Raw genomic sequence first — 27,547 nt, forward strand, 5'->3', positions numbered from 1 at the left:
TGGCTATCACATTTCCCTCGTCCCTTGGTGAGACTGTTGTCAAATGATGCAGCATATTTGTCCCACATGAAGGGCATGAAATTTAAGCAGAAACAAAACTACCCACTGTGGTACCACTCATGAACCCATCCCCAAACCTGTAGCTTCCCAGAGTATCCCAATCCTTCACCCTGCAGGAGCAGACCACACTAACACATGGTGAATTACAATGCTTGTATTACTGTACCCCAGTTCCTTAGAAATGGAAATGTGTCCTAAAACCTAAGCAGGACAGGAAAGCACCAAGAGCTGCAACATCTCCCCTATAAGAACAGGCTGAGGGTGCTGGGGTGCCCGGGCGTGCAGCGGCCGCCATGGAGTACCTGCCGGGGCCGGTGGCCCACACCCAGGGAAACATGTGAGCGGCGGCGGGGCGCGGGGGCGGCGGGGCGCGGCCGGCCGGGACTCGGCCGCAGGGTGCGGGGGGAAGGCGCCCGGGCGGCCGTTAGCCGGGCTGGCGGCGGTGGTGGTGCGGGGGGAGCGGGTGACGACCGAGCTGCGGGGCCGGAGTTAACCACCGCAAAGCCCGCGGGAAGCTTTGCCTGTGTGCTGCTTTTTTTTTTTTTTTGCTGGCTAAGCTGTCAGCTCGTGGTTTGGACCGCAACACTCTGTGCTGGGTTAGGAACTGGCTGGAGGGCCGAGCCCAGAGAGTGGTGGTGAATGGTGCCACATCCGGCTGGCGGCCAGTCACCAGTGGCGTCCCCCAGGGATCAGTGCTGGGCCCCATCCTCTTTAACATCTTCATTGATGATCTGGATGAGGGGGTTGAGTCAGTCATCAGCAAGTTTGCAGATGACACCAAGTTGGGAACAGATGTTAGTCAGTTAGAGGGTGGAAAGGCTCTGCAGAGGGACCTTGACCGACTGGACAGATGGGCAGAGTCCAATGGGATGGCATTTAATAAGTCTAAGTGCCGGGTGCTGCACTTTGGCCACGGCAACCCCATGCAGAGCTACAGGCTGGGGTCAGAGTGGCTGGAGAGCTGCCAAACGGAGAGGGACCTGGGGGTGCTGATTGACACCCGCCTAAACATGAGCCAGCAGTGTGCCCAGGTGGCCAAGAAGGCCAATGGCATCCTGGCCTGTATTAGGAATAGTGTGGCCAGCAGGAGCAGGGAGGTCATTGTGCCCCTGTACTCTGCATTGGTTAGGCCACACCTTGAGTACTGTGTCCAGTTCTGGGCCCCTCAGTTTAGGAAGGACATCGAGACACTTGAACGTGTCCAGAGAAGGGCAACAAGGCTGGTGAGAGGCCTTGAGCACAAGCCCTATGAGGAGAGGCTGAGGGAGCTGGGATTGTTTAGCCTGGAGAAGAGAAGGATCAGAGGCGACCTCATTGCCCTCTACAACTACCTGAAGGGTGGTTGTAGCCAGGTGGGGGTTGGTCTCTTCTCCCAGGCAACCAGCACCAGAACAAGGGGACACAGTCTCAAGTTGTGTCAGGGGAGGTTTAGACTCGAGGTGAGGAAAAAGTTCTTCACTGAGCGAGTCATTCGTCATTGGAATGGGCTGCCCAGGGAGGTGGTGGAGTCGCCGTCCCTGGAGGTGTTCAAGGGGAGATTGGACGTGGCACTTGGTGCCATGGTCTAGTTGTGAGGTCTGTTGGAACAGGTTGGACTTGATGATCCTTGGGGTCTCTTCCAACCTTAGTTACTGTGATACTGTGATACTGTGATACTGTGGTGTTTCAGCCTGGAGAAGAGAAGGCTCCGAGGTGACCTCATTGTTGCCTTCCAGTATCTGAAGGGGGCTCCAAGAAGGCTGGGGAGGGACTGCTCAGGCTCTCAGGTAGTGATAGGACTAGGGGGAATGGAATGAAGCTGGAGCTGGGGAGATTCAGGCTGGAGGTGAGGAGGAAGTTCTTCCCCATGAGAGTGGTGAAGCCCTGGAATGGGTTGTCCAGGGAGGTGGTTGTGGCCCCAGCTCTGGAGGTGTTTAAGCCCAGGCTGGATGAGGCTCTGGCCAGGCTGATGTAGTGTGGGGTGTCCCTGCCCACGGCAGGGGGGTTGGAACTAGATGATCCTTGTGGTCCTTTCCAACCCTGACTGATACTGTGATACTAAGGCTCTGGAGGGACCTAACAGTGACCTTCCAGTACCTGAAAGGGGCTACAAGAAGGCTGCAGAGGGACTGTTTCCAAAGGCCTGGAGTGATAGGATGAGGGGCAATGGTTTGAAACTAGAGAAGAGGAAATTTAGACTGGATGCTAGAGACAAGTTCTGCACCATGAGGGTGGTGGGACACTGGAACAGGTTGCTCAGGGAGGTGGTTGAGGGCCTATCCCTGGAGACATTTAAGATGAGGTTCAACAAGGCTCTGGGCAGCCTGATCTAGTGGAGGATGTCCCTGCTGACTGCAAGGGGGGGTTGGACTGGATGACCTTTGGAGGTCCCTCCCAACCCAGACCATTCTATGACACACAGCTGAACCAGGCAGGAGCCACTGGTTTCCCCTGGCTGCTGGCATCCATCCAGAGCACACAAGGACAGGGGTTTTGTTTTCCACCCAGACTGACCAAGAGATCTGCAATCCCCAGGTATTTCCTCAGTGGCTTTGAAAGTGTGGGTGTTATTATCTAATAAATCAAATGTCATGGCTTTTGTTGTGTTTTGGGGTTGGGTTTGGTTTGGCTTGATTTGCAGGAAAGATGTTCCAGGGGTGGGGGATGTAACCTTCCCCCTCTGGTTCTAAATGTTTTGGTGGCCACCAGCAGATTGTCCTTATCCTTGGCTCTTATCTGAAAACAGCCTATTGCAAAATCCATGCAAATAATGAGGGGAAACAGATAACACAAAGCACATTAAAGCTGTTGCTTTAACCTTAGGAAGGGGGAAATGCCCAATTTCCATTGGGTTGGCTGCAGAGATGCCTATCAGCCAGGGGCTGATAGAAAGATCAGATTAGAAAGAGAAAGGAAATAAAGCAAAGCTCTCCCAGCCATGGGAAAGGTGAAAGAAATGGGAGCTCTGTGGGCTCAGGAGGCTTGGATCAGGAACAGTGTGGCCAGCAGGAGCAGGGAAGTCATTCTGCCCTGTGCTCAGCACTACTTAGGCCATACCTTGAGTCCTGTGTCCAGTTCTGGGCTCCTCAATTTAAGAAGGGCATTGAGACTCTTGTTGGTGTCCAGAGAAGGGCAACGAAGCTGGGGAGGGGTCTGGAGCACAGCCCTGTGAGGAGAGGCTGAGGGAGCTGGGGACAGCTCCAGGGATGGTGACTCCACCACCTCCCTGGGCAGCACATTCCAATGGCCAATCTCTCTTGCTGGGAAGAACTTCTTCCTAACATCCAACCTGAACCTCCCCTGGCACAGCTTGAGACTGTGTCCTCTTGTTCTGGTGCTGTTTGCCTGGGAGCAGAGACCAACCCCCACCTGGCTACAACCTCTTTCTGCTGCTGGATTGGCTACTACAGTGCTAAACCTCTGCTTGCAGACCAGACACATGCTCCAGCACATGGGGACACATTTCTTTCCCCTTCTGAACTAATTTGCCTCCCCTCCAGATGCCGCAGGCAGCAGAGTGTGCGCAGCGAGCTAATAGGAAATGGCGTGGCCAGGCCCGGGCTGGACACAGGACTGGGGTTAGGGGAAATCGTCACATGGTATTTAGATCATGCAGCCTGTTTAGAAAAGGTCCTGGGCAGTGACACAGAAGTCCCTAGTTAACTCAATCTTTCCAGCTTCACCAGCACCTTTCAGCTGGAAGGACATCCCCATCCCCTCGCTGCAGCAGGATGACTTCCTTCCTGCCCTTTGCCCTGACACCGCGCTATGGAAATTAACCATTCACGTCCCCACGCAGCAGCCCACTTGCCCATTTGTCAGGTCTCATTAGGGTGGTGACATGTCCCCCTCTCTGTCACCAGTGCTGGGGACAATGGAAGGTCCCTGTCCTCTGAGGAAGTCCTCGAGCAGAGGCACTGATGGACGTCGGACCTCCGGTTGCAGTTGGAGGCGACGGTTAGCTGGGAGGAGGTATTTGTCCCTTCTGGCCCTCTCACAAGCTCAGCAGATACCTGCTGGCTGGCTGGGACTGCAGGCCAGGAACTGGGCTGCTGCCAGCTGCAAGGTTACTGCAAACACTGCAACATCTCAGGACACACAAAAAAATAGTAAAATAATAAAATAAAATAAAGTGAAGTTAAGTGAAATTAAGTAAAACAAATTAAAGTAAAATGAAATAAAGGAAGAGAAGAGAAGAGAAGAGAAGAGAAGAGAAGAGAAGAGAAGAGAAGAGAAGAGAAGAGAAGAGAAGAGAAGAGAAGAGAAGAGAAGAGAAGAGAAGAGAAGAGAAGAGAAGAGAAGAGAAGAGAAGAGAAGAGAAGAGAAGAGAAGAGAAGAGAAGAGAAGAGAAGAGAAGAGAAAAGGGTCAGACACCAAATCTTCCCACAGAAACAGTTGGCCAAAGCCAGGCACAAAGGGAGTCCTGGTTTGTGGCCCTTTCTGCAGTTGTCCTCCTTGAGTTCATATCACAGAATCCACCAAGTTGGAAGAGACCTCCAAGATCATCAAGTCCAACTGTGCTGTGGTGTTCCATGCCACTCCACCTCCCAGCCACAGGAGGTGAATCAGAGAATCATCGAATTGTTTTGGTTGGAAAAGACCTCCATAGATCATCATGTCCAACTGGCAAACCACAGAACCAATTATTGAGGCTGGAACAGACCTTTGAGACCATCAAGTCCAGCCTATGGCCTAGCACCACCACATCAACCAGATCACATCACTAAGTGCCACATCCAATCTTCCAGTTCTCCACCACCTTCAACATAAAGAAGTTCCTCATCGTGTTTAGAAGGAACTTTCTATGGTCAAGTTTGTGCCATCTACCTCTTGTCCCATCCACTGAAAATAGACTGGTCCCATCCTCCTGACACCTGCCCTTTAAGCAATGAGTTGATTCCACCTTTGGGTTCCTACCAGAGGCATCAGAAAAGGCTTGAACAGAGTAGTCACAGAATTGTTTTGGTTACAAAAGGCCTCTAAGATCATGAAGTCCAACCATCAACCCAACACCACCATGGACATCAAACCAGTTCCCAGAGTGCCACGGCCACACATTTCTTGAACACCTCCAGGGATGGTGACTCCACCACCTCCCTGGGCAGCCTGTTCCAGTGCCTGACCACTCTTGCAGCAAAGAAATTGCTCCTTATCTCCAACCTCTCCTGGTGCAACTTGGGGCCATTTCTTCTCATTCTATCATCTGATACAAAGGAGAGGAGACCAACCCCCACCTCACTCCAACCTCCTTTCAGGTAGCTGTAGAGAGCAACGAGGTCTCCCCTCAGCCTCCTCTATCTCCAGGCTGTTGTTTCCACTGCCTAACCACCCTTTGGAATTCATGTGAGCCACCTTGGAATCCAGCTCCTTTCCACTTGCCGCTCAGGGAATTTTCTTTGTGCTTTGGCCCTGGGAATGGCTACATTTGGGTTCCCCTCCTGCCAGCGTGGGATGTAGTGAAGCACACACACACACACACAACGCCTGCCCGAGGAACCTCTGGCGCGGCGGCTCCGCTGCCTCTCCGCTGCCTCTCCTCAATGACCGCTCCGGAGAGTAATTAAACAAGCAAACACAATTAGTGCCCAAATTAGTGCCAGAGATGTGGACGATCTAATCGCCTTGCTGCTAATTACAAAGCCTGTCGTTCATTGAGCTAAAAGCCCACATCCCAGGGAAGGGAAAAGAGGGGAAGGGGGCGGGGGGGAACCACACACAATATGTTCCCCCCTCGCGCCGCCTTCCCCTCGGATGCCGTTTAATCCTTCACAAGATGCAATTTAGGAGCCTCACTTTGCTTCTGGTCCCGACCTGAGCTGCTTAGATTCTTTTTGGTTCATTCTTTTTTCCAGTCTGATGAGTTCAAGTTTAACTTCCCTTAGGTTCTGCCCCACGTCTCTCGGCTTTTAATGAGCCGCAGCGAAACGTCGCTTCCGTCCGTGCTTCCCCAGAGGACGCTTTGGCTTCGGATAAACACAGAGGAGAGAGCAAGCAGATGTGTTTCACTTGAGTCTTGTGGCTGCTTAGCCTTTGGTGTAAATGACAGGGGAGGGGGGAAAAAAATCAGCTTAAAAAAGCAGGCAAGCTGTGAGGTTTGAACGAGAAAATGCAACTTCTGCAAGTTAATTGTCGAAGTCGAGCTACTAGATGCAAGGTAGATTAAAATTAGACATCAAACAGGTTAGAATGGGATGCAAAAGAGCAGGCAAGCCCCGAGGTTTGGATGAGGAAATGCAGTTTATGTCAATTAATTGTCAAATTGGATGTCACTTAGATAGAAGGTGGTAGATTCGAATTAGACATAAACCAGATTAAAACCTGACCTAAAAAAAACCACAAAGCAGGCAAGCCCTGAGGTTTGGATGAGAAAATGCAACTTCTGGACATCAACTGTCAAAGTAGATAGAATTTAGACATAAAATAGATTAAAATGAGGTCTCTTTAGAAGAGATTTAAGTTAGATCTACAGGAGAATCGAATTAGATCTAAAATAGATTTAAAATAGATCTAAAATAGATTTTTAATTAGATTTAAACCAGATTTAAATTGGATTTTAAACAGATTTAGATTGGATTCAAAACTTACTTAAATTAGATCTAAACCAGATTTGAACTAGATCTAAAGTAGATTTAAATTAGATCTAAAATAGATTTGAATTAAATCTAGAATAGATTGAAGTTAAGTCTAAGATAGGTGGAAGTTAAGACTAAGATAGGTAGAAGTTAAGTCTAAGATAGGTGGAAGTTATGTCTAAAACAGGTGGAAGTCTAAGATAGGTGGAAGTTATGTCTAAAATAGATTTGAACTAAATCTGAAATAGATTTGAACTAGATCTGAAATAGATTGAAGCTAGAGCTAAGACAGATTTGAATCAGGTTTAAAATAGATTGAAGCTAGACCTAAAATAGATTTACAACAGATCTAAAATGGATTTAAATTAGATCTAAAAGAGGTTGAGGTTAGATCTAAGACAGACTGAAGCTAGATCTAAAAGAGATTGAAGTTAGATGTGAAATAGATTTGAATCAGATCTAAAATAGATTGAAGTTAGATCTAAAATAGATTTGAGTTAGATCTAAACCAGACTGAAGCTAGACCTAAAATAGGCTTAAAATAGATCTAAAATAGATTTGAATTAGATCTAAAACTGATTTAAGTTATGTCTAAAATGGATTGAAGTTAGATCTGAAATAGATTTTACTCAGATCTAAAATAGATTGGAGTTAGATCTAAGAGGTTTGAACTGGATGATCCTTGTGGTCCCTTCCAACCCTGACTGCTACTGTGATACTGTGAATTAGATCTAAAATGGATTGAAGTTAGATCTAAAATAGATTGAAGTTAGATCTAAGAGAGATTTGAATTAGACCTAAAAGAAATGTGAATTAAATAGATCTAAGAGAGATTTGAATTAGACCTAAAAGAAATGTGAATTAGATCTAAAAATAGATTCAAATGAGATCTAAACCAGATTGAAATGAGATCCTAAATAGATTCAAATTAGAGATAAAAATAGACTGAAATGAGATCTGAAAATAGGCTCAAATCAGATCTAAAATAGATTGAACGTTGATCTAAAGTAGATTTAAATCAGCTATGTCAGATAGAATCCATTCTCATTTCACCCCACCATATATAACACAGTGGTGCAAGGACACTATTAGATTATTATTTTTTTAATTAAATGTAATATTTTTGAAAGGAAGAGGGAAAGAAGGGAGAAAACTGAGGGGAAATGACTACGAAATGAGCAGAAATATGGACTAATAAATCATTCCAAGAGCCAGCCCCCAGTTTTTTTGCAACAGAGGCAGCAGGGGCAGCAAGCCTCAACAGGATGATAGTTAAAAAAAACCCTCAGGATTTGGGTCAGTTTGGGAAGTTTGGAAGCCCGTCCCACAGCACATGGGCTGACCTCAATGTGCGGGGAGCCCCCAGACAGCCCGGCTCCATGCAGACAGAGGATAAGGAAACCAGGCGTGAGCACAGAAATCCTGGGATTTTCCTGCTAATAAGAAGCACAAAAACAGGCGCCGAGTTCCAACGGCCGAGCCCCGCTGCAAACGGCAAGGGGGTGGGGGGTGAGGGGGAATGTAAATTCAACCTCCAGAGAGGCTGTGCAGTCTGCTTCTCTGCAGAGATTCCAACCCCACCTGGCCGTTGTGATCCTGGGCAAGCTGCTGTGGGCGCCCCTGCTTTATTTAGCAGGGCTTTGGACTGGATGATCTCCAGAGGTTCCTTCCAATCCCCACCATGCTGAGATGCTGGGATTATCTCCTGAATAAACATTTAGGTTCACTGGGGTAACTGGAAGGGCTTCTCTCTCCAAGGCAGGGATGCTGTTTGTGTGGACCACATGTTGCATGCAGCTCCTTTTTAGAATAGAATAGAATAGAATAGAATAGAATAGAATAGAATAGAATAGAAGTAACCAGATTGGAAAAGACCTTTGAGACCATTGAGTCCAACCTATCACCCAACACCATCTAATCAGATAAACCATAGCACCAAGTGCTCCATCCAGGCTCTTCCTAAACACCTCCAGGGATGGTGACTCCACCACCTCCCTGGGCAGCACATTCCAATGGCCAATCTCTCTGCCTGGGAAGAACTTCTTCCTAACATTCAGCCTAAACCTCCCCTGGCACAGCTTGAGACTGTGTTCTCCATCTGCTCCTTATGAAAGTCTTGTAGAAACAAGCGATGCAAAGCTTCATGTAGTTGGTCCAGAGGTGCCCGGGGAAGGGGAAGGGACACTGTGACTGCTGGTCTAACGTTGGTGGCTATACCATGCAGCGCTGTTGGCATTGGGCAGAGTGGTGGTGATCTCCAAGACAGAAGGAGATTGGAGCAGTTTCTTTGCTGCAAGAGTGGTCAAGCATTGGAACAGGCTTCCCAGGAAGGTGGTGGAGTCACCAGCCCTGGAGGTGTTCAAGAAACCTGTGGCCGTTGCACTTTGGGACAGGGCTTGATGGCCATGGTGGTGTTGGGTTGAAGGTTGGGCTCAATGCTCTTAAAGGTCTCTTCCAACCAAAACAATTCTTATGATTCTATGATTTTATGAAAACAAGGTCCTGAGCCTCTGCACTGAATTAATTTTGGGTGAGGCTTGGGATGGCAACAGCAATTGGGCTCATCCTGGAGCATTTTTCCTAGTTATTATTTGACTTAATAAGGAGTTACAACACAGGGAAGCACTGATGATCTGGCTGGGCATTGCAGCTGCTGGGGAAAAAACCTGCAGCATGTTATCAAATAAAATGTAGTCAAAGGGTAGAAGATGCCAAAGATTCATCAATAGAATGGTTTGGGTTGGAAGGAACCTTAAAGATCATCTAGTTCAAACCACCCTGCTAAGGGCAGGGTCACCTCCTGCTAGCCCAGGCTGCCCAAGGCTTCATCTTAGATGACCTTGAACACCTCCAGGGAAGGAGCATCCACAACCTCCCTGGGCAACCTGTTCAAGTGTCTCCCCACCCTCACTGTCAAGGCTTTTACCTTATCTCCAGTCTACATCTCCCCTCAAAACAGGATAATGTATATAATGTTTATGAAGAAAAAGCTGGAAAGTGATCAAATCTGCAACCAAGACATGAAACTCTTCAAGAAAAGAGGAGGGTTTTAGGCTAGGTACCAGGCTAGCAGATGTAGATGGCCACACAGAGTATCTCTACCTCTGTATCTCTCTCTCTCTCTCTGTCACCTCTCCCTCTCTTTCTCTCTCTCTCTCACTATATATATATATATATATATATCATCTCTATCTGTATCTCTATCATCTCTACCTCTATATCTCTCTCTCTTTCTCTCTGTCATCTCTGTCTCTCTCTCTCTTGCTCTCTCTCTATATAATCTCTATCATCTCTACCTCTATCTCTATCATCTCTCTCTAAATATCTCTCATCTCTATATCTCTTTATCTCTATATAGATCTCTACCTCTGTCATATCTCTCTCAACTCTATCGTTATCATCTCTATCCCTATCATCCCTATCCCTATCTCTATCCCTAGCTCTCTATCTCTACCCTTGTCTATAATCTATTTATCTATCTATAAATATATATAAATAACCTATATAATGCATAATAATTTATAGATATAGCTATCTAGAGATATAGATAGATAAAGATAAGAGAGAGAGAGAGATACAGACCAGCTTTAAAGAGTGAGATTATTCCACTGCACTTTTAAAGCTACATTTTTATTAAGTCTAGAAAATCTGACCCAGGGAAGATTATTAAATTCAGCACAAATTCCACATATCAAAGAAAAGATTTCTAAGCTTCAGACCAGTCTTGGCTAAACTTACAACACAGATTATTTGTGCTACAGCCACGAGCATTTCAAGTTGTCAAAATATGCAAACAAGAAAAATGTAGAAAACAAATTAAAAAAGCAAAGAAAAAAGTAAAGAAAAATATAGAAAAATAAATTTTAAAAAGAAATTTAAAAAAGAAAAGGAAATTAAAACTAAAGAAAAATAAATAGAAAGAATAAAGGTAAATTTAAAAATCAAGTTAAAAATAAAGAAAAGGGAAAAATAAAGAAAAATTAATTAAAAATAAATAAAAAATAAATTAGAAAATAAAAAATAAGAAAAAAAGAAAAAGAAAAAAGAAAAAATAAACAAGAAAACAGAAAAAGAAAGAAAATAAAAGAAAGAAAAAGTGAAGAAAATAGAAAGAAAAAAGAAAGAAAAAAGAAAGAAAAAGGAAAAAGAAAAAAAAGAAAAAATTAAAAAAGAAACAAGAAAAAAAGAAAAAGAAAGAAAAAAAGAAAAAGAAAGAAAAAGGAAAGAAAAAAGAAAGAAAAAAGAAAAAAGAAAGAAAAAAGAAAAATAAAGCCAAAATAAAGGAAAAATAAATGAAAACTAAAGAAAAATAAATGACAAAATAAAGAAAATTAAATATATAATAAAAATAAATTAAATAGAAAATAAAAATAAATAAAAATATATTTTAAAAATAAAGAAAAATAAAGAAGAAAGAAGAAAGAAAATTTTAAAAAGGAAAAATAAAGAAAATTTAAATAAAGAAAAATAAATACATAATAAAAATAAATTTAAAAATAAGGGGAAAAAATAAAGAAAACTAAAAATAAAAAATAAACAAAACATCACAAAATAAAGGAAAAAGAAATGAAAAATAAATGAAAAATAAAGAAAAATAAAAAACAAAAAAATTAATTAAAAAAGACAAAATAAAGGAAAAAGAAATGAAAAATAAATGAAAAATAAAGACAAATAAATAAAATAATAAAGAAAAAAAATTTTTAAAAATTAATAAAGAAAATATAAAATAAAGAAAAATAAAGAAAATATAAAGAAAAAATAACAAAGAAAAAGAAAAATAACCAAAAAAATGGAAAAAATAAAGAAGGGCTTTGGGAGGATTGGGAGGATTGGGGGGGGGGGGGCCAAAAATAGGTCTCCCAACAACCCCACCCTTTTGGAATGGGCAGGATTATGGCTCTGGCTGTGAGAGGAGACTGTTAACACAGAATAATTGGGGGAGAGACCAAAGCACAGAGGCACTGCCCCAAACCCTCCTGATTACTAAAATATGTTCTACTCAATTAACCAAGCATGCTCAGGCCAAGTCGAAACAACAGCTTGGTGACATCTCAAAAATCTAATTGGTGAAGAAAAAAAAACCCCAAGGTGGGGGGGGGGGGCATCCTCAGATGAAAAATTGCTTTTTTTTGGTTGGGGTTATTTTGGTCACCCTTTTCCTGCAGGCCTACATTCAGCTTTGGTTTGTGTACCACAAAGGAAAGGTTAAAAAAAAAACCACCACCCAAAAAATTACTGACAAGGAGAAACTTTGGGGGATTAAAAGGGCTGCAGAAGAGGTTTAAAGGGTGAGGCCCAAAGGCTTGCCCATCGTGCAACAAACTGTGCTTTAATAAAGCCATACATCAATCTGCCCCATTGTGTCCTCCGCCCGCCGATGCCTTCCCCCCTCGGCTCTCCAGAGCGATTCGTGACAGTTCCTCTGGGACATCACCCCACACATTTGACATGCTAGATTAGGCACCCAGTCACAGCCCGCTCGCCAGCCACCCCCAGGCCCAGCTTTGGAGAGGCACAGAGACCTGCCCTGAAAACACAGCCTCGAGGAAATGAGATTCTGGGGGCACGATGACCGGACTCCAAACTGCGGGCTTTTATTCGTTGCCTTGGCAGAAGGCAGCTTTGTGGCCAACAAAAAAATCAGTGTAAGCAGGATTCCTACTGCTGCTTCTCATGATGGGGGAGGTATTAATGACTATTTTGCCCTGCCTATTCATGCTCTGTGCCATGTTCCCCCCCCCCCCCTCAAAAACCAACCCCAATTTAACAGATTTATGTGGTAGTTAATGAACACCAGGAGCTATTGTTCCAGCCCTGGATCCGCGCAGATCAGGCTGCAGAAGGGCTCCGTTCCCCCGGCAGTTCACCCCGGAGTTCATGCCAATTTCGTTTCCCAACCCGCATATGAACTCCCCTTGGCACAAGGCACCAAAAATTACCAGCAAGCCACAAAGGGAGTGGACACATTCGAGGACAGCACTGCTGAGTGTGCTCATTTTCAAAGCGCTCATCCTCCAAGCAGGCTGCAGAAGACTCCGCACCAACGCCCGCAGCTGTCCCTCGAGGAAAGAGCTGGGAATGGGCCGAGCATTCCCAGCTAGATGCTTTCAGCACCTACATAAAGTTCCCTGACCAACAAGCCTCTCCTCTCGCAGCAATCCTTTAGCTAAGCATCACCTTCTCGTTCCTCTCTTGACAGACAAAAGCAGCTGGTGGTTGTGTGTGCGTGCCTGCATAGAACCCGAGTCACAGGAGGCATCCAAAACCTGCTTCGTGCATCCAAATAAACAAGAGCTTTCTGTTGCACTTGTGTTATGATTCATTCTGCCTCCAAAAGGCTTTGTAGGAACCCTCTCTATGCAAATATGTCCCGAATTAGGGATATTAAAAGAGCAAAATCAATCTGATTTCATCTTTTCTATTGTGTGATGCTGAAATGCAAAGGTTTTGCTCCTTCAAGCTTCACACAAAGTTCTTCCCCTGCCATTTTTAATCCATACTTAATTTGCTATCAGCCTCAAGAAAAGCAAAAAATATCATGAAAGGCATGGAAAAGAAACTCCAAAGAGACTCAAACAGACTTTGTGGGAGCTCTCTTTGCAGAAATGTCCCTAATTAGGGATATTACAAGAGCAAAATCAATCTGATTTCATCTTTTCTATTGTGTGATGCTGAAATTCAAAGGTTTTTCTCATTCAAGCTTTTAAAACCCCAAGATCTTTCTTTTGACTTGTGTTAGGATTCATTCTGCCTCCAAAAGGCTTTGTAGGAACTCTCTCTATGCAGATATGTCCCTAATTAGGGATATTAAAAGAGCAAAATCAATCTGATTTCATCTTTTCTATTGTGTGATGCTGAAATGCAAAGGTTTTGCTCCTTCAAGCTTTTGAAACCCCAAGATCTTCTTTTGCACTTGTGATACGATTTATTCTGCCTCCAAAAGGCTTTGTAGAAACCCTCTCTAGGCAGAAATGTCCCTAATTAGGGATATTAAAAGTGCAAAATCAATCTGATTTCATCTTTTCTATTGTGTTGTGCTGAAACCCAAAGACTTTGCTCCTTCAAGCTTCACACAGAGTCCTTCCCCTGCCATCCCCAGGATTTTTAATTCACATTTAATTTGCTCTAAACCCTCAGCAAAGCAAAATATCATGAAAGGCATGGAGAAGGAACCCAAATTAGGACTGAGCAATTAAGTCTTCTTTCAGCTGTCTGGTTAATCCCTTGCAGCAAACAAACACACCCATCATTAATTCTTTCTGATTTTTCAAGAGTTTCTTCCAGGGGGGAAAAAAAAACCCCAACCCAAGCCCAGCACAACCCCAACCAAACCTCCACGCACCACCTCACTCCATTCTCTGCTGTAGCAGGCTTTCAAGTGTTATTTGAATTTAATAAGCAAGGAATTGTTCAGCACTTGTCCTCCCTGGAAAAAGAAAAAAGCCATTTAATTCCTTTGTCTAACTTGTAGTGAAAACCAGAGACAGTTCAAAGCAAATCAATTCCCTCAGCGTGATGGGAAGCTAGGAAATGCCATCTTCATTTTAGCCTCCACCCTAGGGAGCCTTTCAAGCTTCCAGATGGGTTTCAGGGGATGTTTCTGAGATGGAGACCTTGCCAGCAGGTCGAGGGAGGTGATTCTCCCCCTCTGCTCCACCCTGGTGAGACCCCACCTGGAGTACTGCATCCAGTTCTGGAGCCCTTAGCATAGGAAGGATCTGGAGGTCCTGGAAGGTGCTCAGAGAAGGGCCATGAGGATGAGCAGAGGGCTGGAGCTCCTCTCCTATGGAGACAGACTGAGAGAGTTGGGGTTCATAGAATCATAGAATCAACCAGGTTGGAAGAGACCTCCAAGACCATCCAGTCCAACCTATCACCCAGCCCTACCAATCAACCAGACAATGGCACTGAGTGCCTCATCCAGTCTCTTCTCAAAGATCTCCAGTGATGGTGACTCCAGCACCTCCCTGGGCAGCACATTCCAATGCCCAATCTCTCTTGCTGGGAAGAATTTCTTCCTAACATCCAGCCTAAACCTCCCCTGGCACAGCTTGAGACTGTGTCCTCTTGTTGTGGTGCTGGTTGCCTAGGAGAAGAGACCAACCCCCCACCTGGTTACAACCTCTGAGCAACCTGCTGTAATGTGAGGTGTCCCTGCCCATGGCAGGGGGGTTGGAACTGGCTGATCCTTGAGGTCCCTTCCAACCCTGAGAATTTTGGGGTTCTGTGATGTCTGCTTCCTGTTGGCACTGGAAGAAATTGTCAGCAAGGGTCATTTTTGGAGAGGTTAGCAGATGAAGAGCAGGATGTTTTCAAGCCAGATCAACACTTGTGCTGCTCAGAGGTGGATTCCTCAACAAGTTGGGGACAGAACTGAAAGTAGAGATGAGGTCTAATGAAACCCAGTAAATCATGGCTCTTCCAGCAGGGAAGATGTCAGCAGTGACAGAATGAAAGCTATACGTCGTGGCCTGTGGAATGCCAGATGATTCATGTGTGCAAATGGAGCAACTGGCTCCATCCAGGGGGCCCCTTTTGGAGAACTCCCTCTGTTTATAGCATGTTCTCTAGGTGAGTGTCTAAGGCAAGATGAGTTGGAGCATGATTTTGAGGTATTCTGCAGCTATGCTGGAGATAACATCTCCTAACTGGCAGACACTGGAATTACTGATGATACTCCCCAAACACTCTCTGCCTTGGGAAAGTGGACTTTCTGCTGCCAAGGTGATGAGGCATTTGGATCTAGCAACAGGCAGAGCAGATGAAGAGATAAATGGTGGAGCACAGGAGTCTGCAGGGAAGCTTGATCTCCAGGAGCTGAGAAGTCTGATAGAGCAAATCAGGTAATGATAGGACTAGGGAGAAAGGAACAAAACTAGAAAAGGGTAGATTGAGATTGGATGTTAGGAAGAAGCTCTTGCCCATGAGGGTGGTGAGAGACTGGCACAGGTTGCCCAGGGAGGTGGTGGAAGCCTCACTGGAATTGTTTAGGAAGAGCCTGGGTGAGGCACTTGGTGCCATGGTTGAGTTGATGCGATGGTGTTGGGTGAAGGGTTGGACTTGATGATCTCAGAGGTCTTTTCCAGCTTGGTTCATTCTGTATTATGTGAAAAACAATGCATTAACCATGGTTCCTTCACTGGAAGCTCAAATTGTTCTCCCTAAATCAATGATTGAGGTTAAGAGGTGTGTGCTGAAAAAAAACCAGATAAATCTCAGACTTTCAGCATGGTGGGGGATAGAAGGGACGTCTGGAGATCATCTAGTTGGACTTGATGATCTCAAAGCTCCCTCCCAACCTCGACAGTTCTACAGTTCTATGATTTTAATCCAAACCCCTCCTGCTAAAGCAGGGGCACCCACAGCAGCTTGTCCAGGGTCACGATGGCCAGGTGGGTTTGGAATCCCTCCAGAGAAGGAGACTCCACAACCTCCCTGGGCAGCTCATGGGCACACTCCAGCCCAGCATCTGCACACAGGGATCCCTGGTAGAAGGACACAGGATGAAAAACGTGTTGTGATCTCAGTGATCACACCCTTGACATTGCCCTCAGTGGAAGTCTGCAGGGTTTGCTTCTCTAAGTGTCAAGCCTTGCCAACTCCAAAACCATCTGGAAATCAGGAATTCCCAGGAGAAGACACTCCATCTGCTCTGTTTTCCTCTGGTATTCTGTAGCTCAGAATGGCATTTGGGTCAGCAGGAAACCTTCCACTCACCCCAAATCACAGCTCCACAGGACCATTGTGAGCCTGCATGATGAGCTGAGCACTGAAGCACAGAATGGTTTGAGCTGGAAGAAAACTTTAGAGGTCATCTTGCACAACCTCCTGGCAGTCCAGGAATGGGACATCTTCCACCTCTCGGGGTAACCTGGGCCATGGTCTCACCACCCTCAATGTAACAAATCTCTTCCTTCTCTCTAATCTAAATTGCCTTCTCTTAGTTCAAACCATCACTCCTTGCCCTGGCACAGCAGGCCCTGCTCAAAAGTCAGTCCCCAGCTTTCTGATCAGCCCTTTAAGTACTCAAAGGCCCCCAGAAGGTCTCCCCTGAGCCTTCTCTTCTCCAGGCTGAACAACCCCAACTCTCTCAGGCTGGCCTCACAGCAGTTCATGGGTGACATCCTCCTGCAGACCCTGAGCAAGGACCAGCACCAGCATGGCTGTACTCCCATGAAGACCCAGACTGGCACCTCCTACTCCCACCTCAGCTCACAATTGTAGCCAGAGCTCCAAGCACCACAATTATGAGCAGACAATACACATGGTTTGCTCACACCCTACTCATCCCAACAGACAACACACTTGGGGTGCTTACACCCCACTCACCCAAACACTGGAGCCAAAGCAGTGCCATTGGATCTAGCACCATAAATCATCACATTTTCCCCCACCAGCAGCCAGGTCCCTCACCTGCAGCACAGGCAAAACCCTTTCACAACCAACAAGCACTCTTAAAAAGATACCTTTCTGCTGAGAAGAGACAGGTAACCCAAGAAAGCTTGAGCTGAGATGCAGCAGGATAAGGAGAGCAGTAACCAAGCCTCCCAGACCCAGGGAACAGTATCTCTCTGGCTCCTTATAAAGCTGTAGAGCAGCACGAGGAGCAAGAGGAATTCATTAGCAACCAGTTTTCCACCTCTGATCAGGTGTCTGATCTTCCTGCTACAGCTTTCTTTACAAGGAAGATGGGCAGCAGAGCTGGCTGCTCCAGAAGGAGCTGACACCTATTGCTCTACAGAGGAAAACCAATTAATTGCTAAAGTGTCAGGGATATAAAGAGAAGCAGACATGGATAGAAGTGATAAGAGATTGCTCTTGTAGTGGCTCTCTGGGCACACCTATGACTTGTACTAGCAAACAAAAAAAGAGAAGAAGAGATCTTCCTGTGGGGATCATCCAGTTCTGCAGCCCTACAGATACACCAACAGGTTTCACAGAACCACACAGAATAGTAGGGGTTGGAAGGGACTTCTGGAGATCATCCAGTCCAACCCCCCTGCTAAAGCAGGGCACCCACAGCAGCTTCCAGCATCACAATGTGCAGGTGGGTTTGGAAGCTCTCCAGAGAAGGAGACTCCACAACCTCTCTGGGCAGCCTGCTCCAGGGCTCCAGCACCTTCACACCAAAGGAGTTTCCCCTCATCTTCAGACAGAACCTCCTGGGTTCCACTTTGTGCCCAGTGCCCCTTGTCCTGTCCCTGGGCACCACTGTCAAGAGTCTGGCCCCAGCCTCTTGCCCCCCACAGGTCCTTTATCTCTTGCTGAGCATTGCTCAGAACCCCTCTGGGGTTGTTCTTCTCCAGACTCCACACCCCCAGGGCTCTCAGCCTTTCCTCCTCACAGAGATGCTCCAGGACCCTCCCTATCTTTGCAGCCTCTGCTGGACTCTCTCCAGTAGTTCCCTGTCTCTTTTGAACTGAGGAGCCCAGAACTGAACTCAGTACTCAAGATGTGGCCTCCCTGGGGCAGAGAGGAGGCAGGGGGAGAACCTGCCTTGGTCTGCTGGCCACACTCTTCTTCATGCACCCCAAAAAATGCATCTTCTGCACGTGGAAGAGAAGAACTAAAGAAAGTTCCACACAACCTTCTCTCATCAGGACAGATATTTCAGTTTCTGCTGCACTCTCAGGGGGGGTTGGTTTCTCTGAAGCTCCAAAGCCCTGCTGCTGTGCCAGAGATATGATGTCATGTAACTAAACCTCTGTTTCCCTGCCAGTTTGAGCAGTGATGTTAAATGGAGCCAAAATAAGCTTCCTGTGCTAAACTGGAAACAAAAGAGCACTTTTACAAGGCTAGCCTGGGGGTTAATAGATATATATACATCCAACTCCAGCCCCAGTTACCATCTCTTCACCCCATGCATGCAACAAAAAATACTCTGTGGGCTCCTACATCATGAGGCTATATTTAAGTCAGTGCAGACAGACAGGCAGAGGCTTCAAAACAGCAGAAGGCAGCAAACCACCCACTCAGACCTGCCCAGTGTTCCTCCCCAGCTGCCCATTCCCCAGTTGTGGAGTAAAGATGAATACAGAACACAGAATGAACCAGGCTGGAAAAGACCTCTGAGATCATCAAGTCCAACCTATCACCCAGCATCATCTCATCAACTAAACCATGGCACCAAGTGCCTCAGCCAGGCTCTTCCTAAACACCTCCAGGGATGGTGACTCCAGCACCTCCCTGGGCAGCACATTCCAATGCCCAATCTCTCTTGCTGGGAAGAATTTATTCCTAACATCCAGCCTAAACCTCCCCTGGCACAGCTTAAGATTGTGTTCTCTTGTTCTGGTGCTGGTTGCCTAGAAGAGACCAACCCTCACCTGCCTACAACCTCCCTTTAGGAGTCTGTAGAGAGCAATAAAGTCTTCCTTGAACCTCCTCCTCTTCTCAGAACACTTCTTGTCAATGGAAAGAGGCCTGCAACCTGCTGCATACACCAGGGTCTGGAATCAAGACCAGAGGCTGTAAGTATCTCTACAACCAAGCTGGGGTTATCATGTTGGTCCTATCTTTGACCACCTTGATCACAGAATCATAGAATCAACCAGTTTGGAAAAGACCTCAGAGATCATCAAGTCCAACCTATCACCCAACGCCTCCTGACAACTAAACCATGGCTCCAAGTGCCACATCCAAGCCTTTCTTGAACACCTCCAGGGATGGTGACTCCACCACCTCCCTGGGCAGCACATCCCAATGGCCAATTACTCTTTGATACTCTTGATATCAGAGAGAGACATTCATGTTTATTTTGACTGCCAAGCCAGGCAAAGCCCCTCACATCTCAAGAATTCAAAGGGGGATAAAGTGACAGATTGTGGGAGGTTTGGGGCTGTGTCTTGAAAATTTTCCATGGATCTGGTTGTAGCCAGGTGGGGGTTGGTCTCTTCTCCCAGGCAACCAGCACCACAACAAGAGGACACAGTCTCAAGCTGTGCCAGGGGAGGTTTAGGCTGGATGTTAGGAAGAAGTTCTTCATAGAAAGAGAGATTGGCCACTGGAATGTGCTGCCCAGGGAGGTGGTGGAGTCACCATCACTGGAGGTGTTTAGGAAGAGCCTGGCTGAGGCACCTGGTGCCATGGTTTAGTTGATGAGGTGGTGTTGGGTGATAGGTTGGACTTGATGATCTCAGAGGTCTTTTCCAACCTGGTTAATTCTATATTCTGTACCTTGAACAGAAAGTGATAGGATGTGAATAAATCACCATTGGATGTAAAAAGGGAAAACAATGGTAAATTCTACACAATCCCATTGGACAGTTGGCAATTTTATGCTGGGGGGAGGGGGAATTTTCAACCCACCACACAGACATAGGGTGAGACACACCTTGCACAGCAATGCCTTGGTGCGTGGTCCAGAGCGCCATAACCTGTGCTAATCACCTTGAGCTCATTAATTTACAAAGCTTTGGCCCACCTCTAGAGGCTGGCAGATGATCAAGCTCTTAGTTGATGTGATTCAAAGTAATCCACTAAAAGGCATTTAAGAGCCAGCTAGGAAATCAGTATTTCTCTGTTATCAGAAGTGCTAAAAAGTTTGAACGGCACCACACTCCCGAGGTGCAGGAAACATCATCCAGCTCCACAGGTGAGGACTTCCCACCTGCAACACCACCACCAACCAGTCCATGCTCTGGGGCACCCAGTGGGAATTTCTGCAGCCTTTCACTGCAGACAGGCAAAAAAGCTACCTGGTGCAGCCTATGTGATTGCTTCCTTCTCACTTTATCCTCCTCCTCCTTCTGAGCCCACCTCCTGCACAGTTTCCTAGGGAAAGGAGGGTTTTGCCATCGTTCAGGAATGCCATCACTCCCCTTCCCAATCCCTCCTTTATCCAAAGCCATCACTCAGACCCATCAGTGGCATTCAGGCAGACTGGACATGAAGGTAGAGGCTGGGAGGTTGGTGAAAACACACTGGAAACAGCCTTCAAAGTGCCTTCACTGCAGCTTGGGTTAGTGCCTCATTAGACACAAAAAATACAACCCAAAAGAACATAAGGGGGGGGGAAATAGACAAGACACAAAAAAACCCAAAAAAACAAACCAGAAGCAGAAAAAGAAACAGAAAAGTTGGAGATGCCCCAATCATGGGGGGAAAAAAGAAATGAATTACGAACCACAAACCAAACTGAGCCCCAAAGTCTACTCGGTCTACTTCGAGGAAGGCTCATTGCTGGCTCGTTTGCCATCAAACTAGGTCATACTCAGAGGTGTTTATTGCATCAGCTCCAGGAATCTGGATGCTTGTTGCCTGAACACCAAACTAATTAACACCCAAATGTTACTCCCAGGTCGAAATAATTTAGTGCCTCTGAGGATCTACCTTTGTTGAGCAGGGGAACATTGGTTGCTTTAACCACGCTCTTGGCTGCCTCGACTGCAAGCTGCTCAATAAGGAGGTACCACAGGAAAAAAAAAAGCTCATATTGCTTGAATCTCAGATGAGGAACTGTTTAAAACCTCTTCTATCTTGGAAAAATAAAAGGTGAGAAAGTCATGAAAAGAGTCATTAAAACATTTTCAAACCACAAACTCCCTCTGTATTACGTTAACATAGAGTTTGGTGTGCTCGAGCTAAACTCTTGCTGGAAAACAACTTGATAGCAATGAAACTTTCATGCTTACAGAGCTGCTGACTTGACACTGATTTAAAACCCCCACAATTGAAGTGTTCTATCAAGATGAGAATACCAGCCAAACAATGATTTTCAATCCTGGAAGACCAACTAGCAGATAAATGTGAACTATACTGATACAGAGGCACGCACACTCAGCAGAACCGGGAGGCAAAATGAAGAGGAAAAGAACTCTTAGGCTGGGAGGAATTAAAGTCCTTTGGCTACATATTTAAGGCTAAAAATGCTTTTGTTTTGGCTTTTCTTCCTCATCAGCATCCCCACCCCCCACCCCCACCCCCAAACCAAGGAGCTCAATAAATGCATTACAAATACATTAAAATCACTTAAACTCCATCAGGTTTTCACTCCTTCCCCAGGCTGCTTCTCGTTGCTGACTCCCTTGGAAGCTCTGAAGCCTCACGCTTCTTATCCACCAGATGAACTTGTCTGGAAGCCACATAAACCTACCCAAAGTCCCAGCAGTTCTCCCAAGGCTCAGGTTCAACGCTCAGAGTCAGCTCTGCACCAGACAGGACGCGTCCTACCCTATGCTCAGCAGCTCCTCCCGTGCTGCTCCGCACGGTGACCAAAGAACAGTGGCCAGCACCCTCAGCAGCCCCACTGATCCCGCTGATGACAAGCCTGGCTGGGGGCTGGAAGCTCCTTAAGACAATGACCACATCTCAAGAGATATTAACTCTTAATATCTGCAGACTGGCATCTGCTTCCTCGGCAGTTCAGCCTCAAACGCTTGTCTGGACAGGTGCTCTAACAACCAGGAGGGATTGCCACAAAACCCAGCCTGGACTGGGCCAGCTTTAGACTCCAGTGCTCTAAAACCTGGCCCTTGACTGGGCCAGCTCTAGACTCCAGTGCTCTAAAACCAGGAGGGATGGTTATGAAACCCAGCCCTGGACTGGGCCAGCTTTAGACTCCAGTGCTCTGGAACCAGGAGGGATGGTTATGAAACCCAGCCCTAGACTGGGCCAGCTTTAGACTCCAGTGCTCTAAAACCAGGAGGGATGGTTATGAAACCCAGCCCTGGACTGGGCCAGCTTTAGACTCCAGTGCTCTGGAACCAGAAGGGATGGCTAGGAAATGCATCCCTGGACTGCACCAGTTTTAGACTCAAGTGCTCTAAAACCAGTAGGGATGGCTAGGAAATGCATCCCTGGACTGTGCTAGTTTTAGACTCAAGTGCTCTAAAACCAGTAGGGATGGCTAGGAAATGCATCCCTGGACTGTGCTAGTTTTAGACTCAAGTGCTCTAAAACCAGTAGGGATGGCTAGGAGATGCATCCCTGGACTGGGTCAGCTTTAGACTCCAGTGCTCTAAACCAGGAGGGATTGCTATGAAAGCCAGTCCTGGACTGGGCCAGCTTTAGACTCCAGTGCTCTAAAACCTGGCCCTTGAGTGGGCCAGCTTTAGACTCCAGTGCTCTAAAACCAGGAGGAATTGCTATGAAACCCAGCCCTTGAGTGGGCCAGCTTTAGACTCCAGTGCTCTAAACCAGGAGGGATGGCGATGAAATCCAGCCCTGGACTGGGCTAGCTTTAGACTCCAGTGTCTAAAACCAGTAGGGATTGCTAGGAAATGCATCCCTGGACTGGGCCAGCTTTAGACTCCAGTGCTCTAAACCAGGAGGGATGGCGATGAAATCCAGCCCTGGACTGGGCCAGCTTTAGACTCCAGTGTCTAAAACCCAGCCCTGGACTGGGCCAGCTTTAGACTCCAGTGCTCTAAAACCCAGCCCTGGACTGGGCTAGCTTTAGACTCTTGTTATATTAACACAAGGAAAACAATCCATTTCCCTTTCCTAAATATTTAAGGCTAGGGAAAGTCTGCAAATGCTTTTGACATCACTTCTTCATCAGAGTCCACAAACCCATCAGAGAGCTCAACAGATGAACTCAAATGAAAATATAAACCAAAATGAATAAAAGAACTTAAAATAACCTTAAAGTTAAAAAGAACTTAAATTGCATTAAAGATTTAGACTTCCATGACAGCACAGTAAGAGTATCACTTAAACTGGTCATGAAACCCCAGCAGTGCTCATGTCAAAACCATCTTTGCCTGAGGGTCTGCCTGCTGGTAACTCACATGGCCTACTTTATTTCACATATTTAGCCCCACAGAGGTGTCAGAAACAAACCATGACGTGGCCACACTCAAGCAAATGCCACCTGAGGTGGGTTCTTTTACAGCATATATGCATAAATACACATACTTATATTGCAAACCTGAGCCCAAATCAACTTGCAGACACCCATCACAACCACCAAACTGATTGCCCTGCCCAGACACACTTGACCAAGCAACTCAACCAAAAGGAGCTTGGCTGTAGTTGAAAGAAACCTTCCCCAAACAAACCTGACCTCCACAGTTTCATCCCTGACAACACGCAGGGGAGACAGAGTTCAGCACACAAAACACATCACCAGGGGGGAAAGAGACAGAGGAAAAGGTCCCACTTTGTTTGGGATGCTGGAAATTGACCTGCTTGCTCCTTGGGCTTTGGGTAAATTCAGACTGGATGTCAGGAAGTGTTACCCTTTTTATAAGGGTATATAGTGGGAAGACAAGGGGTGATGGTTCTAAACTTACAGTGGAGGTTTGTATTAGACATTATGAAGAAATTCTTCACTGTGATGGTGGTGAGACAGTGAAACAGGTTGCCAAGGGAAGCTGTGGATGTCCCATGCCTGGAAATCACAGAATCAGCCAGGTTGGAAAAGACCTCAGAGATCATCAAACCCAACCTATTACCTAATACCTAACACCTCCTGACATCTAAACCATGGCTCCAAGTGCCACAGCCAATCCTTTTTTTGAACACCTAATGTACAAAGCCAGGCTGGAGGGGGCTCTGTGCAGCCTGGTCTAGTTGAAGATGTTCCTGCCCGTGGCAGGGGGCTTGGAACTAGGTGATCTTTAAGGTCCCTTCCAACCCAAACCCTTCTATGAAATCTGGGGAGGGACTTTTGAGGGTGTCAGGGAGTGATAGGACTGGGGGGAATGGAACAAAACTGGAAATGGGTAGAGTGAGATTGGATGTGAGGAAGAAGTTGTTCCCCAGGAGGGTGGTGAGAGACTGGCACAGGTTGCCCAGGGAGGTGGTGGAAGCCTCATCCCTGGAGGTGTTTGCAGCCAGGCTGGATGTGGCTGTAGCAACCTGCTGTAGTGTGAGGTGTCCCTGCCAATGGCAGGGAGGTTGGAACTGGCTGATCCTTGAGGTCCCTTCCAACCCTAACAATTCCATGATTCTCTGAGTCATAGTGACAGATGCCCAGAGAGAGACATGCTAAGATGCTAACATTTTTGTCAAGGACTTCCATTATTCTGCAGACAAGAGCTATTGTCTCCACTCACAGCAGAGCTACCCTGGGGAGCTGATTCTACACATAAGCTCCCAAATAATATTTGTTTTAAGTTTATTATTCATCTGAACAAGAACCTAAATGAATCCACATTGTTCACTCCACAACACGCACACAGGTCAAGAGGAAACAGCAAATCAGCACGAGGCTGGAGCTGGCAAGCAGAAATCCATTGGTTTAAGGGAAGAATATTTTGGTTTGATTGTCCTTCTCCTTCCTACCATCCCTATTTTCAGGTGACTGAAAGCTTGACAGCACACCTTCACCTTATCTTCCAAAGCACAACTTGGAGACTTATGTCATTTACTCCCCAAAATCCATTCTGCAGCTGATCAACCTCCAGCACTGAGCTTATCAGGCCTCTCAAAAACACACAAACAAGCAAGCAAAGGACACCAACACCTGATTTGTGTGACAGCAATGCAAATATTGTGGCCTAAAAGGACAACAAGCTGCAATTCCTCACCCCCTCCATCTGCACTTGGGTATGAGTGGTGGAAAATGGAATGGAATGGAATGGAATGGAATGGAATGGAATGAACCAGGTTGGAAGACACCTTTGAAGTCATCGAGTCCAACCTATCACCCAGCACCATCTAATCAACTAAACCATGGCACCAAGCACCCCATCCAGCCTCTTCCTCAACACCTGCAGTGATTGTGACTCCACCACCTCCCTGGGCAGCACATTCCAATGGCCAATCTCTCTTTCTATGAAGAACTTCTTCCTAAACTCCAGCCTAAACCTCCCCTGGACACAGCTTGAGACTGTGTCCTCTTGTTCTGGTGCTGAAGATTGAAGAAGTGACTGGGAATAAGAGAGAGACCAGAGAATAAATTGGGGGGGGGGGGGGGGGTGGGGGGGGGGTGGGTGGTGAATTGGTGTAATTTCCTGTGAAAAGCTTTTTTTTGGGGGGGTGGGGAGGAGGAAATTAATTGCCCTTAGACACTTAATAGCCATATCTAACAAGCTCAAAATTAAAGGAAGCCACAAGTATGCAGCCTTCAACATCTTTAGGACTATAAAATATGAGGGGAAAGACCCTGTCTGAGCAACTTCCCAGTTCCCCATACCCATTGCAGCCAAATGTGCTCTGCAACCTGCTAATTATGCTCTCTGAGCAGCAAAATCTGGTGTACAGCCTGATCAATATGGTATATAAACCTGCTGCATGTGGTATATAACCTGCTGTATGTGGCATATACCCTGCTAAATATTTTATAGAAACAGATAAAGGTTATCTATCTCCTGCTAAATGTGGTATATGACCTTCTAAATATTGCATATAAACAGATAAAGGTTATATATAACCTGTTAAATATTATCTATAAGCAGCTAAATGCGCTACTTAACTTGTTATTTCCTGCTCAATATGGTATATAACCTGCTAAATATTGTATAGAAACAGACAAAGGTTATATATAGTCCCTCAATATTATCTGTCAGCAGCTAAATGTGCTATTTAACTTGCTGAATATGGTATGCAACCTGCTAAATATTATATAGAAACAGATAAAGGTGATCTATTTTGTGCTAAATCTGGTACATAACCTACACAGAGACAGATAAAGGTGAGGTATTGCCTGCTAAATGTGGTGTATAGCCTGCTAAATATGACATATAAACAACTAAATGTGCTATATAGCTTGCTGAATATGGTGTATTACCTGCTATATATTATATATATACAGATGAAGGTGATGAATTATGTGCTAAATGTGGTATTGAACCTGCTGAATATTATAGATAAACAGATAAAGGTCATATATTACCTGCTAAATGTGGTGTATCACCTGCTAAATGCTGTGTATGAACAGCTAAATATGCCTCATAGCTTGCCAAATCTGGTATACAGCCTGCTAAATATTATCCATCAGCAGCTAAATGTGCTATGTAGCTTGCTGATATGCTCTCTTACCTGCTAAATATTATATACAAACACATAAAGGTCATATATTACCTGCTAAATGTGGTGTATCACCTGCTAAATGTGGTGTATGAACAGATAAATATGCCTCATAGCTTGCCAAATCTGGTATACAGCCTGCTAAATATTATCCATCAGCAGCTAAATGTGCTATGTAGCTTGCTGAATATGCTCTATTACCTGATAAATATTATATACAAACACATAAAGCTCATATATTACCTGCTAAATGTGGTGTATCACCTGCTAAATGTTGTGTATGAACAGCTAAATATGCCTCATAGCTTGCCAAATCTGGTATACAGCCTGCTAAATATTATCCATCAGCAGCTAAATGTGCTACATAGCTGGCTAGATCTGGCACCTAACCTGCTTAAGTATCACATACAAGCAGCTAAATGTGCTATATAACTTACTGGATATGGTATATAGCCTGCTAAGTACCACATACAATCAGCTAGAAGTGCTACATAACTTACTGGCTATGGTATATAACCTGCTAAGTATTTCCAAAGTGCACCATTTTGTCTGTTCCTCTGTTGACACGTTTTCCTTCTTGGCTTCCTTCAGTGTGGGAACATCCCCTGTCAATCCCAACCCCAGTAAATTCGTCACCTGCCGAGATGCTGAAACGTTTACATGGAGGGTTGGCTGGCTAAATACCTTCAGCTCACAAAGGAATCGTCAGTCAGCTACCTACAAGTCATAATTTGTCTGTGCAACAGCTAATGAGATGAAAGCAGCTACAGACAGAAGCAGGAGGCTGATGGATGCGCTGTAATTGCAGGCAGAATTTGATGACAGTAATTTATGTCGTCCCACCAAAGGCAAGGCAGCTGTAGAGGAAGAGGATGGAAAGGTCAGATAAAGCTGCCAGGATTTCAATGGGATGGGTGAGGAGTCCTATATCAGCACATTAAAAGGTAAGAGGGAGCAGGAAAAAAGTTGTAATGCTCATTGACTCTGATCCTCCCATCCCTTCCTTGTGTGTTTAGCAGGCT

The 27,547-nt window shown here is 45.7% G+C and overlaps 1 protein-coding gene across 2 annotated transcripts in view; it reads right to left on the reverse strand.

Moving 5' to 3' along the window:
* Positions 1–27,547, reverse strand: part of LYPD6 (LY6/PLAUR domain containing 6) — a 43,728-nt gene that overhangs the window by 8,378 nt on the left and 7,803 nt on the right. The gene's annotated exons all lie outside the window — the stretch shown is intronic.

This window comes from Dryobates pubescens, chromosome 2 (genome assembly GCF_014839835.1).
Source record: "Dryobates pubescens isolate bDryPub1 chromosome 2, bDryPub1.pri, whole genome shotgun sequence".
Taxonomy (NCBI): Eukaryota; Metazoa; Chordata; class Aves; order Piciformes; family Picidae; genus Dryobates; species Dryobates pubescens.